Source organism: Tripterygium wilfordii, chromosome 2, assembly GCF_013401445.1.
Source record: "Tripterygium wilfordii isolate XIE 37 chromosome 2, ASM1340144v1, whole genome shotgun sequence".
Lineage (NCBI taxonomy): Eukaryota > Viridiplantae > Streptophyta > Magnoliopsida > Celastrales > Celastraceae > Tripterygium > Tripterygium wilfordii.
Genome location: NC_052233.1, coordinates 4,601,278 through 4,614,864, shown reverse-complemented (window position 1 = coordinate 4,614,864; position 13,587 = coordinate 4,601,278).

Genomic DNA, 13,587 nt, shown 5'->3' with positions numbered 1-13,587 from the left:
GGATACCTATTATCCACTGATGATTTTGGTCGGGTCAATCAAATGGGACTAGTTGGAGATTCTCCTAGCCAGGATCGTGTCCTTCTGGAGGATGCCTATGTCGAGGAGGATGATGGTTTTGAGGAAGAACAACTGGACTATACCCAGTCTGATGACGAAGGTTCTAAGTTCTTTATCACTTCCCGCATTAGGGCATTAGGAAATGATGTGCCTGATGACAGCTTGTTTCATTTGTCTCTGTCTCGGTTCCACGAAGGCCGGGGAAGGAACTCGAGGAGGATGTTGCTGTAAAAGATGCTGATCCTTGTGTGGCAAAGGAGGGGATTTCAAATCAGGGTAAGTGGAGAGCTCTTTTTTCTTCGAATAGAAACTCTGATAGTTGTACTAAGCTTCAGCATTTCCTGAGTTAAGTGTTAAGAAAAATTATGTACTCTCCATTGATGATTTTGATGAGAATGAAGATGTTTGGAAGAGAAGTGTTGTTGGGTATGTTGCTAGTAAATTCCTAGGGTATAGGGCTCTTAAACACCTGATTCATACTATTTGGAAGTGTGAAGCTTATTTAACCCTCCATGACTCTGGTTGGCTGGTTTACAAATTTGCAAATGAAGATGTGAAAAACAAGGTGTTAGAAGGTGGCCCTTACCTTGTGTATGGTAGGCCTTTAGTGTTGAAGACTATGCCTGAATACTTTGATTTTGACAATGAGGAGATGGCAAAGGTCTCAGTCTGGGTAAAGCTTCCAAACCTCCCCCTAAAATGCTGGTATGCTAGATGCCTGTCAAAGATTGCAAATTGTTTGGGCAAGCCTCTGCAGTGTGATAGCCTAACTACATCCATGGCACGACTATCTTATGCTAGAGTGCTAGTTGAACTTGATTTAATGGGAGATTTACCAAGCTCTATAGATATTTTGCTTCCTAGTGGTAACCCTATGGAGCAATCTGTTATCTATGAAACTTCGTCGAAGTTTTGCAGGCACTGTAAGGTTATTGGGCACTCTTATGGTATTTGTTCTAAAGCTCCTATGCATGGTAAGGTTGGTTCTAAAACTGTGGGGAGGGTCAGTGTCTTGGATAGATTGACAAAGCCTTCAAAACCTATGGATCTTGCTTCAAAGGATCCTCTGGATGTCCAGATTCTGATTGATCTAGTTGGAGCTACTGATTTTGACCCTATGCAGTTGGAGGTTAATGAGGAGGACTAGCATTTGGTTAAAGGCAGGAAGAACAGGAACTCTGTGGCACAACCTTCTATGTCTGGAGGGGGGCCAGACTCTAGGATGGCTTTCAAACCTAGAATGGAGGGTTTTCCAGAATGCCAAACCTACTAACAGGGTAGGTAAATCTGGGGAGGGAGTCACCACTAGAAGCTTAGCAAGAAAAGCAAATCCAGGTACTTCTAAAAGTGAGGGGGATAGGGGAATCTCCCTGCATACCCATAAATGATTATTGCCACTTGGAATATCAGGGGTCTTAATAGTCCCTTGAAGAAGCATGAGGCTATCAGCTTCATGAAGAGGCACTCTATTGATGTTATGTGTTTTCTTGAAACCAAATTGAATCTTGGTAAGATCTCTTTTATGCATAGGTTAAGGCTTAAGGATTGGAAGAGCTTGAATAATGCTACAAACAGTTCCACTGGTATGATTGTTTTGTTCTAGAATTCTCTTAATGTGAATATAGAGTTGATTGACTTCTCTTTGCAGGCTATTCATGTCAAGTTAACTTCTCTGGTTAATCAAAAGAGTTTTCATATAATTTTTGTGTATGGCTGGCTATAACCCATCTCTGCTAGGAGGGTCTTCTGGGATGATTTGACGAGATGGTGCCCTCCAACTCCTTGGATTATTTCTGGGGATTTCAACTCCCTTCTCTCTCAGCAAGACAAGCATAATGGGAGTGTGGTGACTTCTTATGAAACAGATGACTTTGTAAAATGTTGTTCTGATCTTGGTCTGATTGATATTAACTACACGGGCTGTCATTTTACTTGGACTAATGGTAAGGTCTGGTGGAAGCTTGATAGGTTGTTAGTTGGCCCTAACTGGAATGCTCATAACCTGCATTGCAGTGTCCATTTTTTAACTGCTGGTGCTTCCTCTGATCACTCCCTTGTAAAGATTCAGATTGGTAATGATCCTCAAAAGGGCAACAGGCCTTTCAAATTTTTCAATATGTGGGTTGACCATGATCATTTTCTGGATTTGGTTGACACCCATTGGCAATTACCCATCCAGGGTTCTCCTATGTTTAGATTATGTAAGAAGCTGAAAGCTTTGAAGTCCCCCTTGAAGTTACTAAACAGAAACCATTATAGCCACATTTATGAGAGGGTTGCTAAAACTGCTCTTGATCTTGACCAACATCAGACTCTTCTGCATTCTGACTTGGATAATGGGCAGTTGATTATTAAAGAAAGCCATCTGAAAGTCTCTCTGTTAAATCTTCAGTCTGCTGAGAGGAAGTTCTTTTCTCAGAAGCTCAAACTCCAATTTCTTAAAGGGAGTGATAGATGTTCTAAATTCTTTCACTCCTTATTGAATCAAAATCACAGGAGAAGGTTTATTTCTGCTATTCAGACTGATACTGGTGAGCTTATTGCCTCTATGGAGGCAGTGGGGGAGGAATTTGTCAAATTTTACAATTCCCTTCTTGGGACTACAAAGGAGATTGATTTTCTAAAAGAAGAGGTAGTTATTAGTGGTCCTTGTCTGGATGAGTCCTTTAATTCTATGCTCCTGGCCCCTGTTACTGATGAGACTGTAAAATCTACTGTGTTCTCTATTGGGGATGACAAAGCCCCTCGCCCTGATGGCTTCTCCTCTACTTTCTTCAAGAGAGCCTGGACTATGGTAGGTAGTGATTTCTGTATTGCTATTAAGGATTTCTTTGCTTCTGGGCAAATGCTGAAGCAGATCAACTATTCAATTATTGCTCTGGTTCCTAAGACTTCCCGTATCTCTAATGTGGCTGATTTTAGGCCTATCTCCTGCTGTGATGTTGTCTATAAGGTGATCTCTAAGATTTTGGCTGACAGACTAGCTTATGCTCTCAAGGGCACAATCAGTCCAAGTCAAAATGCTTTTCTGGGGGGGAGGAATATGGGGGATAACATTCACCTACTTCAAGAGATGTTAAGGCATTATGCTAGAAAGAGAACTAGTCCAAAGAGCATTATCAAAATAGATTTCAAGAAGGCTTTTGACTCGGTGCAGTGGCCTTTTATCAGGAACCTTCTGAGGATGCTTGGTTTTCCTAGCCAGTTTGTCCACTGGGTGTTGCAATGTGTGGAAACCTCCTCTTTCTCGGTTGCTCTTAATGGGGACATATATGGCTTCTTTCATGGGAAGTGTGGTATTAGGCAGGGTGATCACTTATGCCCTTATCTATTTATCACTTGCATGGAGTATTTCTCTAGACAGTTGAATATTGCTACCTCTAAGCCTGGATTCATATGTCACTCTAAATGTAACACTCGAGGCTTTCTCATCTTGCTTTTGCGGATGATATTTTATTGCTTTCCAGAGGAGATATTGCTTCTGTGAATATTTTGCATCATGAACTTCTGGATTTCTGTAGGGTCTCTAGCCTTAGTGTTAATGTCTCCAAGACCTCCATTTTCTTTGGTGGGGTCTGTCAGCCTAACAATGACACTATTCTGCATAATACTGGTTTTAGGGAGGGAGGGTTTCCTTTCACTTATTTGGGAGTGCCTTTGAGTCCTCACAGGTTGCTTGTTAGTCAATTCTCTCCTCTTTATCTGAAGCTCCACTCCTCCATCCAAAGCTGGATGGGAAGAAGTCTGTCTTATGCAGGTAGATTGGAGCTAGTTAGAACTGTCTTGCAGGGTGTTGAACAATTCTAGATTGGGATCTTTCCCTTGCCCTCTCAGGTTATTCAGAAATCACTAGCATTTGTAGAAATTTTCTTTGGACTGGAGATACTACTAGAAGTAAGTCAGCTTTGGTTGCTTGGGATGATGTTTGTGTTCCCAAGCAGGAGGGAGGGCTTGGTCTGTTCCATCTCCAAGCTAGAAATTTGGGTTTCATGGTTAAGCAACTATGGAATATCCATACTAAGGCTGACTCCCTTTGGGTCCAATGGGTTCACCACTACTATCTAGGCCAATACACTGTTTGGGGTGTTCTACCTAAGCCTGCTGCCTCTCCTCTTTGGAAGTTTATCCTTCATCTTAAGGACCATCTGTTGTCTGTAGCTGGTGGAGTTGCTCAAGCTATTCAGATTCTACAGGAATGGAATGAAACCCCTGGCTCTTTGTCCAGAAGTGCTTATGATTTTCTTAGGCCTAAAAACCTAAGGTAAATTGGTACAAGGTTGTGTGGGAGTCTTGGTCTCTTCCAAAGCACTCTTTTATTCTTTACATGGCTGTTAAGGGTAGATTAAGGACAAAGGATAGGCTGAGGTTCATCCCTACTAACGCCTTATGCAGTTTCTGTAGGCAGGAGGAGGAGTCACACAGTCACCTCTTTTTCAGATGTGATTGGGTAAAACATTTTGGAGAAAGGTGAGGCTTTGGCTCAGCATAACTACAAATCTTAGTACCCTTAAAAGTGCTTTAAGAAGCCTAAATGGCAGTCAGAAAGCATAAATTTCAGAATGAAAAAAGTGGCGTTGGACCTGTTTGTTTACTTTGTCTGGCAAGGAAGAAATAAGAGAGTCCTTAAGAAGGCTAGTAAGTTGATTCCTGCCCTGGTGCATCGGTTCAAGGTTCTTTTTTTCTATATTCTGTACTTTCATGTTCAAGAACTTGCTTTTGTTTCACCCTGGATTGCTAACCTCAATCGTTAATTTGGAAACCTGGAGGGGTTTTTCTAGACCTGAGGAGCGTTGCTGGTTGTTGATAAAATTTCTATGTGTCTGTTTTTGGATTTCTGGGATATTTCTGGTTGTTAGTAAATGTCAAGTGGCTCTGCCGGTTTTTCTGCTGGTGGTTTATGGTGAATGCTTGGGTTTGTTTTTCTTGGGTTCTGTCTTGGCTATTTTGGAGCTGGTTGTGTTTGCAACTGAAGCATTTTGCTGTTGGTTTCTGCTGTTAGGTGGCTTTACTGGTGGGGTTCAGCTGGCTTCCATCCGGGATGGTGTTGTGCTCCTGGTTTTCTCTTCTGGCTGGTGTTTTTGGCTTCTATCTCTTAGCTTTTGGGGCTGGGGGAGTTTTGTTGAAGCTGGTCTTTGTTGTTTTCTATTGTCTGGGTGGCTTTGCTAGTGGGGTTCAGTTGGCTACCCTGGTAAGGTTGTTGGTGCTGCTATGTTTTTGGGGGAGCTTGTTGATGGGCCTGGTTGTTGGCTGCTGTTTCTTGCTTTGCTGTTCTTCCTGCTTGTTTTCTTTGATGGGGTGGAGCTTGATGAGGATCTGTAGTTTGGTGCTGTGGTTGTTTGTTTGGGCTTGTGGCTCCTAGAGTTGGTTGGCTTGGATTTGCTGGTCTTGGTTTTGGAGGAGTTTTGGTGTTGCTTTTGTGCTTCTTCTGTATCTCTTGTTGATTATTTGCTAGGGTTAGTCTTGAAATCTGCTTTTGGTGGTTTTCCTGGCTAACCTCAGTGTTTGTATGGGTTTCTAGCTTGTCTTACTAGCTAGGTATCTTTGTTTCTTGGGTTGTTTCTGCCTAATTTTTCTTCCCTTGGCTTGTCAGCGTTTGGTGTTTGTATATAGACTTTCTGGACATTCCAGTTTTGTTTCTCTTTTGATTATTTACTTACATTTTGATCAAAAAGAAAGAGCTCTCAGTTGATTTGAGGAGATGGTGCCCTTCAACTCCATGAATTATTTCCGGGGATTTTAATTCTATTCTCTCTCAGCAAGATAAGCATAATGGGAACTATGTTACCTCCTATGAAACTGTTGATTTTGTGAATTATTGTTCTGATCTTGGACTGCTTGATCTCAATTATACTGGCTGCCATTTTACTTGGACCAATGACAAGGTCTGGTGTAAGTTGGATAGGGTTTTAGTCAGCCCTAGTTGGAATGCTCATAACCTGCACTGTGCTGTCCAGTTTCTAGTTGCTGGTGCCTCCTCTTATCATTCCCCTGTCAAGATCTACATTGGTAATGATCCTTTAAGGGGCAACAGGCCTTTCAAATTCTTCAACATGTGGGTTGATCATGACCACTTTCTGGATTTGGTTGAAACTTATTGGCAATCTCCCATTCTAGGCTCCCCCATGTTTAGGCTATGTAAGAAGTTAAAGGCTTTAAAGGGCCCCTTGAAGCTGCTGAACAGGAACCACTATAGTCACATTTTTGAGAGGGTTGCTAATGCTGCTATAGAGCTTGAGCATCACCAGTCTCTTTTGCAATCTAACTTGGATAATAGGCAGCTGATCATTGAGGAAGGCCAATTGAAAGCTTCTCTGTTAAATCTACAGTGTGCTGAGAGGAAGTTCTTTTCCCAGAAGCTGAAACTCCAGTGCTTAAAAGGGAGTGACAGATGCTCCAAATTCTTCCACTCTTTATTGAATCAAAATCACAGGAGAAGGTTTATTGTAGCTATTCAGACTGATACTGGTGATCTTACTACCTCAAAGGAGGCAGTGGGGGAGGAATTTGTTAAATTTTTCCATTCTCTTCTTGGGACTGAAAAGGAGATTGATCTTTTAAGGAGGATGTGGTTGCTAGTGGTCCTTGTTTGAATGTCTCATCCCATTCTATTCTTCTAGCTCCTATCACTGATGAGCTTATCAAAGCTGCTTTATTCTCTATTGGGGATGACAAAGCCCCTGGGCTTGATGGTTTTTCTTCTGTCTTCTTTAAGAGAGCCCGGTCTGTTGTGGGAAATGACTTCTGTAATGGTATTAAGGATTTCTTTGACTCTGGGCAGATGTTAAGGCAAATAAATCACTCAGTCATTGCTTTGGTTCCTAAGTCTTCTCATATCTCTGATGTGGCTGATTTTAGGCCTATGTCCTGTTGCAATGTTGTCTATAAGGTAATTTCAAAGATTTTGGCTGACACGCTTGCTCAAGTCCTCAAGGGCATAATCCGTCCAACTCAAAATGCTTTTTTGGTAGGAAGAAACATGGTGGACAATATTCACCTGCTCCAAGAGATGTTAAGGCATTATGCTCGAAAGTGAACTAGTCCCAAGTGCATTATTAAAATTGATTTCAGAAAGGCGTTTGACTCTGTCCAGTGGCCTTTTATCAGGAACCTCCTGAGGGTGCTTGGATTTCCTAACTAGTTTATCCATTGGGTGATGCAGTGTGTGGAAACTTCTTCATTTTTTGTTGCTGTTAATTGTGATATTTATGGTTTCTTTAAAGGGAAATGTGGCATTAGACAGGGTGATCCTTTATCTCCCTATCTCTTTATCACCTGCATGGAGTTTTTTCTAGGCAGTTGCCTGTTGCTACCGCTAAGACTGGTTTCAATTTTCACTCTAAGTGTGGAATTCAGAAGCTCTCTCACCTTGCCTTTGCAGATGATATTTTACTGCTATCCAGAGGAGATGCTTCTTCTGTGAACATCTTGAATCATGAGTTGCTGGACTTTTTTAGAGTTTCTAGACTTTCTGTTAATGCCTCTAAGTCCTCCATTTTCTTTGGTGGAGTCTACCAGCATCATAAGAACTCTATTCTAAGTACTACTGGCTTCAGGGAGGGAAGGTTTCCTTTCACTTATCTGGGGGTCCCTTTAAGCCCCCACAGGTTATTGATTAGTCAATTCTCTCCTCTTTATTTGAAGGTTCAATCCTCCATTCAAAGCTGGATGGGCAGGAGTTTATCTTATGCAGGGAGATTGGAGTTGATTAGATCTGTCTTGCAAGGAGTTGAACAATTCTGGATTAGGATTTTCCCTTTGCCTTCTCAAGTTATCCAAAAAATCACAAGCATATGTCAAAATTTTCTTTGGACTGGGGATATTAACAGGAGTAAATCAGCTTTGGTTGCTTGGGATGAGGTTTGTGTTCCCAAGAAAGAAGGTGGACTTGGTTTGTTTAATTTACAAGCTAGAAACTGTGGCTTCATGGTCAAACAGTTATGGAATATTCATGCAAAAGCTGACTCTCTTTGGGTTCAATAGATACACCATTTCTATCTGGCACAAGATACAATTAAAGACCAGCTCTTATTTGCAACTGAAGGAGTTCATCAGGCTATTTAGAAGTTACGGGATTGGAATGTTTCCCCTGGCTCTATTTCCAATAATGTTTATGACTTTCTTAGGCCTAAAAAACCCATTATCCACTGGTATAAGGTTGTGTGGGAGCCTTGGTCTCTTCCTAAACACTCTCTTATTCTTTGGCTGGCTGTTAAAGGTAGATTGAGAACAAAGGATAGGCTTAAGTTTATTCCTACTGACACATTCTGTAGCTTCTATAGGCAAGAGGAGGAGTCTCACAACCATCTCTTTTTCAAATGTGCCTGGGTTAACAATTTATGGGGTAAGGTGAAGACTTGGCTTGGCATTACTGCAAGATTAAGTACCCTGAATAGTGCTTTAAGGAGACTCAAGGGAAGTCAGAATAGCATTCAGTTTAGAATGAATAAAGTGTCTCTAAGTCTGTTTGTTTATCTTGTTTGGCAAGAAAGAAATAAGAGAGTCTTTGAGAAGGCTAGCAAGTTGATCCCTGCTATGGTGCACCGATTCAAGGTTCTCTTCTTTTCTATTCTATATTTCCATGTTCAGGAACCTGCTTCTGTTTCTCCCTGGATTGCTAACCTCAGTTATTAACTCTTCTCTGGAGAGCTTTGGTTGGCTGCTGAGTGTTACTGGAGTGATGCTTTGATTACTGATGGAGTAGTTTGGCTAAAGCTTCTGTTGTTTGTTCTCTGTGTTCTCTGTGATTGTGGAACTGCTGTCAGGATAGTTCTCTTCTGATGTTTATTGGTCTAGTCTCTTTATGTCTTTGTCTAGAGGACCTGTGGTGGTTACTGGGCTTTGGTGGTTGTTGGTTTTTAGCCCTTTTGGCTGCTGGTTTGTCTGGGACATTTTCTTTGATTCCAGTTTCCTTTGCTGGTGGAGCTTGATATAGGATCTGGTGTTGGATGATGTGGTTGTTTGCTTGTAAAGTGGTTGCTGGTGGTGGTCTTTGCTTCATGTTTTAGAGATTTGGTTGTGGTTCTGGAGGGGTTTTGATGTTGCTGTTGTGCTTCTTCTGTGCCCCCTGTTTGTTCTCTTTATGGGATTTGATGGGGTTAGCCTTGAAATCTACTCTTGGTGGTTTTCCTGGCTAACCTCATCTTTTGTCTTTTGGCTTCTAGTTTGGTTTCCAGCTATGTAGTTTTGTTTTGTTTTCTTGGGTTGTTCCTGCCCAGCTTGCTCTTTTCCTGGCTTGTCAGGGCTTTTGGTTGTATATAGACTCTCTGGACATTCCAGTTTTGCTTTATTTTGATCTTTTATATACTTACATTTTGATCAAAAAAAAAGAAAGAGCTCCCAGAGAAATCCTTCTCTCAGAAATTGAAGCTCCAGTTTCTAAAAGAAAGCGATAGAAGCTCAAAATTTTTTCACTCTCTTATGAATCAGAAGCACAGGAGAAACTTTATTGCTGCTATCCAAATTGATTCTGGAGTTTTCACCACTTCTAAGGAGGTTGTGGGGGAAGAATTTGTTAATTTCTGTAAAGACCTTCTTGGGACTGCTAAGAATGTGGAGGGTGTTAGTGAGGAAGTGGTTCATAGTGGGCCTTGCTTGAGTGCAGATTATCATAGCCTTCTTCTTGCTCCTGTTACTCAAGATACTGTCAAGACTACTTTGTTCTCTATAGGGGATGATAAAGCTCCTGGCCCTAATGGGTACTCCTCCTCCTTCTTTAAAAAGGCTTGGCATATTATTGGTAGTGATTTCTCTCTTGCCATTTGTGATTTCTTTTCTTATGGGGAAATGCTTAGGCAAATTGAACATTCTGTCATTGCCTTGGTGCCTAAGTCTGCTCATGTTTTGAAGGTGACTGATTTCAGACCTATCTCTTGTTGTAATGTGATTTATAAAGTCATATCTGAAATCCTTACTGATAGAATGGCCCAAGTTCTCAGAGGCATTATCAGTAAGAACCATAATGCTTTTCGTGGGGGTAGGAGCATGGTTGACAACATCCATCTAGTCCAGGAAATGCTCAGGAATTATGGCAAGAAGAGGACTACTCCCATGTGCTTAATGAAAGTTGACTTCAGAAAAGCTTTTGACTCAATGCAATGGAGTTTTCTTAAACATCTTCTGATTCTGCTTGATTTTCCTCATCAGTTTATCCACTGGATTATGTAGTGTGTGGAAACTACATCCTTCTCTGTAGCTATCAATGGGGACCTCTATGGGTTTTTTCGAGGTGGTTGTGGTATTAGGTAGGGTGATCCTCTCTCCCCATACATGTTTATTATTTGTATGGAGTATTTTACCAGACAGTTGAATGCTGCTATTGTTAATCCTGGCTTTATGCTTCATTCTAAATGCTCTCTGCAAAGAATCTCCTATTTGGCTTTTACAGATGATGTGCTTCTGTTGTGTAGGGGTGACATTACTTCTGTTGAAATTGTGTATGCAGAGTTGTTGAGGTTTGGAAGGGTCTCTGGCTTAAGCACAAATCCTTCTAAGTCTTCAATTTTCTTTAGTGGGGTAAACCAGAGGAATAAGACTAAAATTATGGGTAAAACTGGTTTCATTGAGGGTATGTTTCCCTTTACTTATCTGGGTGTGCCTTTAAGTCCTCACAGACTGTTAGTTAGCCAGTTTGAGCCTCTTTATCAGAAAGTGCAGTCCTTTATCCAGCTCTGGATGGGGAAGAGCTTATCTTATGCTGGCAGACTTGAGTTGATAAAGATTGTTTTACAGGGTATTGAGCAATTTTGGATTGGTATCTACCCTTTACCAAACCAGGTAATTAGGAAAATCTTTGTTTTCTGTAGAAATTTATTATGGACTGGTAACTTGAATAGAAATACATCTACTCTGGTTGCTCGGAATGATGTTTGTGTGCATAAGCATGAGGGAGGTCTAGGGTTGTTTAATCTGGAGGCTAGAAATAAGAGTTTCCTTATCAAACAGCTTTGGAATATTCATGCCAAAGCTGATACCTTATGGGTCCAACGGATTCATCATCACTATATTAAGCATAACACTATCTGGAGTATGGAAGCTAGAAGTTCTTATTCCCTTTGGAAGTTCCTCCTTCTGCTAAAAGACCAATTTCTACAACTAACTGGGGGAGAATCTCAGGGCATTCAATTGTTGCAGCAATAGAGTGGCAATGCTGGCTCTATATCCCGAAAAGCCTATGAGATGTTAAGGACTAAAAGGGGTAAGGTCCATTGGCAAAGGGTAGTCTGGAATTCTTGGTCTCTTCCTAAGTGTTCCTTTATTCTCTGGCTTGCTGCTAAAGGGTGGCTCAAGACTATGGACAAGTTGAGATTCATCACCCCAAAACTTTCTGTATTTTTTGTGGTAGGGAGAAGGAGACTCATAGGCACCTCTTTTTCAAATGCACTTGGATTTCTGGGTTTTGGGGAAGAATTAAGGATTGGTTGCAAGTCACTGATACCTTGAGCACTCCTGGTATTGCTCTTAAAAAGTTTAATGGGAGGTATAAGGGGATTGATGATAGAATGAGGAGGGTGGCCTTGAGCTTGGTCGTTTATCTAATCTGGCAAGAGAGGAATAAAAGAATATTTGAGAATGCTAGCAAGTCTATTGAAGCTCTCCTTCATAGATTCAAGATTCTTTTTTTCTCCATTCTCCATTTTCATGTTAAAGACCATGAATGCTCCTCAGCCTGGATTGCTAGCCTCAGTTATCAATCCACTACTTAGTTTGCTGGTTCTAATCTTGATGAGAGTGGGTTGCTGGTTTGGGTAGGTTTCTGGTTCCTTGTGTTGGTTGCCGACCTCTGGTGGTCTGGTGTGGTGCTGCTAGATTATGGTGGAGCTTGCTGAGGTGCTAGTAGTGAGGCTGAGGTTGTTTCTTGGCTTGTGGTTCCTGGGGTTGGTCTTGCTTCTGGTTTGGTGTTACTGTCCTTGGTTCTGGAGGGTTTTGGTGCTGCTGTTCTGCTTTTCTGTGCCTCCAATTGTTTATTTGTTGGAGCTAGTCTTGTTTTCTACTCTTGCTTGCTCTTTCCCTGGCTTATCAGGTTCTATGCTGGCCTGTCTTGTTGGTGCTCCTTCTCTGTGCTGCTTTTGTGCTTGCTGTTGGGGTCTGGGGGTTGTTGCTTTGGTTCTGGTGATCCAAGGTGGTGGTTGCCGGTGATCCAGTGGGGGTTGTAGGTCTCTGGTGGTTCTTGGAGTTGGTTTGCTTGCTTCTGGCTTTGGGTTTGCTGGCTAGTTCTGCAAGGATAGTTGGGGCTACTGTTTGTGTGTCCTTTTGAGCCTCCTGTGGCTTTTTGATGGGGTTAGTCTTGAAATCTGCTTTTGTGGTTTACTTGGCTAACCTCATTGTTTGGTTTTGGCTACTAGTTTGTTCTAGCTTTGTGGTGTTGTTTCCTGGGTTGTTCTGCCCAGCTTCTCTTTTCTTTCCCTCCTCTTTGGTTGGTCAAAGTTTGTTGGTTGTATATAGACTTTCTGGTCGTTTCAGTTTTGTTTCACTTTTGATCTTTAATATACTTACATTTTGATCAAAAAACAAAGAAAGAGCTCTTAGTCTCAACGTCTCCTCCTACTGCTTGTTTCTGGATGGTCTTTGGTGGTTGCATGGTGTGGGCCTCTCTGGTTGCTTCCTCTCTTGTTGGAGCCATGGTTAGCTATGCTACTGTGTTGGTTGTCAGTTTGGTTAGGGAGGTTACCCTAGAAACCAGGGTTCTTAATGGTGTCTTGGTTAACCTCTTCTTACTTTGTTTGCTAGGGTATGGTTTGCTTAGCTAAGTTGTCTGGGTGTTGATCCCTGTTTTCTTTCCCTAGCTTGTCAGGGCGTATGTTTTGTATATATAAACTCTCTAGAATTTCCAGTTTTGTATCACTTTTTGATCTTCAATTCATACTTACTTTTTGATCAAAAAAAGAAAGAGCTCTCAGTCTGTCAATCCTTACTATGTCTGGACCTGGTAAGTTTCCCCGTGTTGAGTGAAATGAAGCTGCAGGCTCCACTCCTGATGGTGCCCTTCAATCAATTCCTTTAAGTTTCAGCCATGCGACCATACTCCCCCTGGAAACCAAAAACTTTCATTTCTCATAAGGTGCCAGCAAAGTCCTAAAAGCAACATTCGCTGATCCCTGGTCGGCATCGTTTATGGTTGAGACTAGGACGGTATCTGATCGTCTTCGAGCCCCCAACTTTCATTCTTGATTAATGAAAACATCCTTGGCAAATGTTTTTGCAGTCGTTCGTCTTTCATAAATCCAAGAATTTCACCTCTGACTACGAAATATGAATACCCCCGACTGTCCCTGTTAATCATTACTCCGATCCCGAAGGCCAACATAATAGGACTGAAATCCTGTGATGTTATCCCATGCTAATGTATCCAGAGCGTAGGCTTGCTTTGAGCACTCTAATTTCTTCAAAGTAACAGCGCCGGAGGAATGACTCGGCCAATTAAGGGCAGGAGCGTATCGCTGACAAAATGAACGGGAAGAAAGGTGCACACCAAAGACGGACCGTTCAACCCATCCCTAGATCCAACTACAAGCTTTTTAACTGTAACAA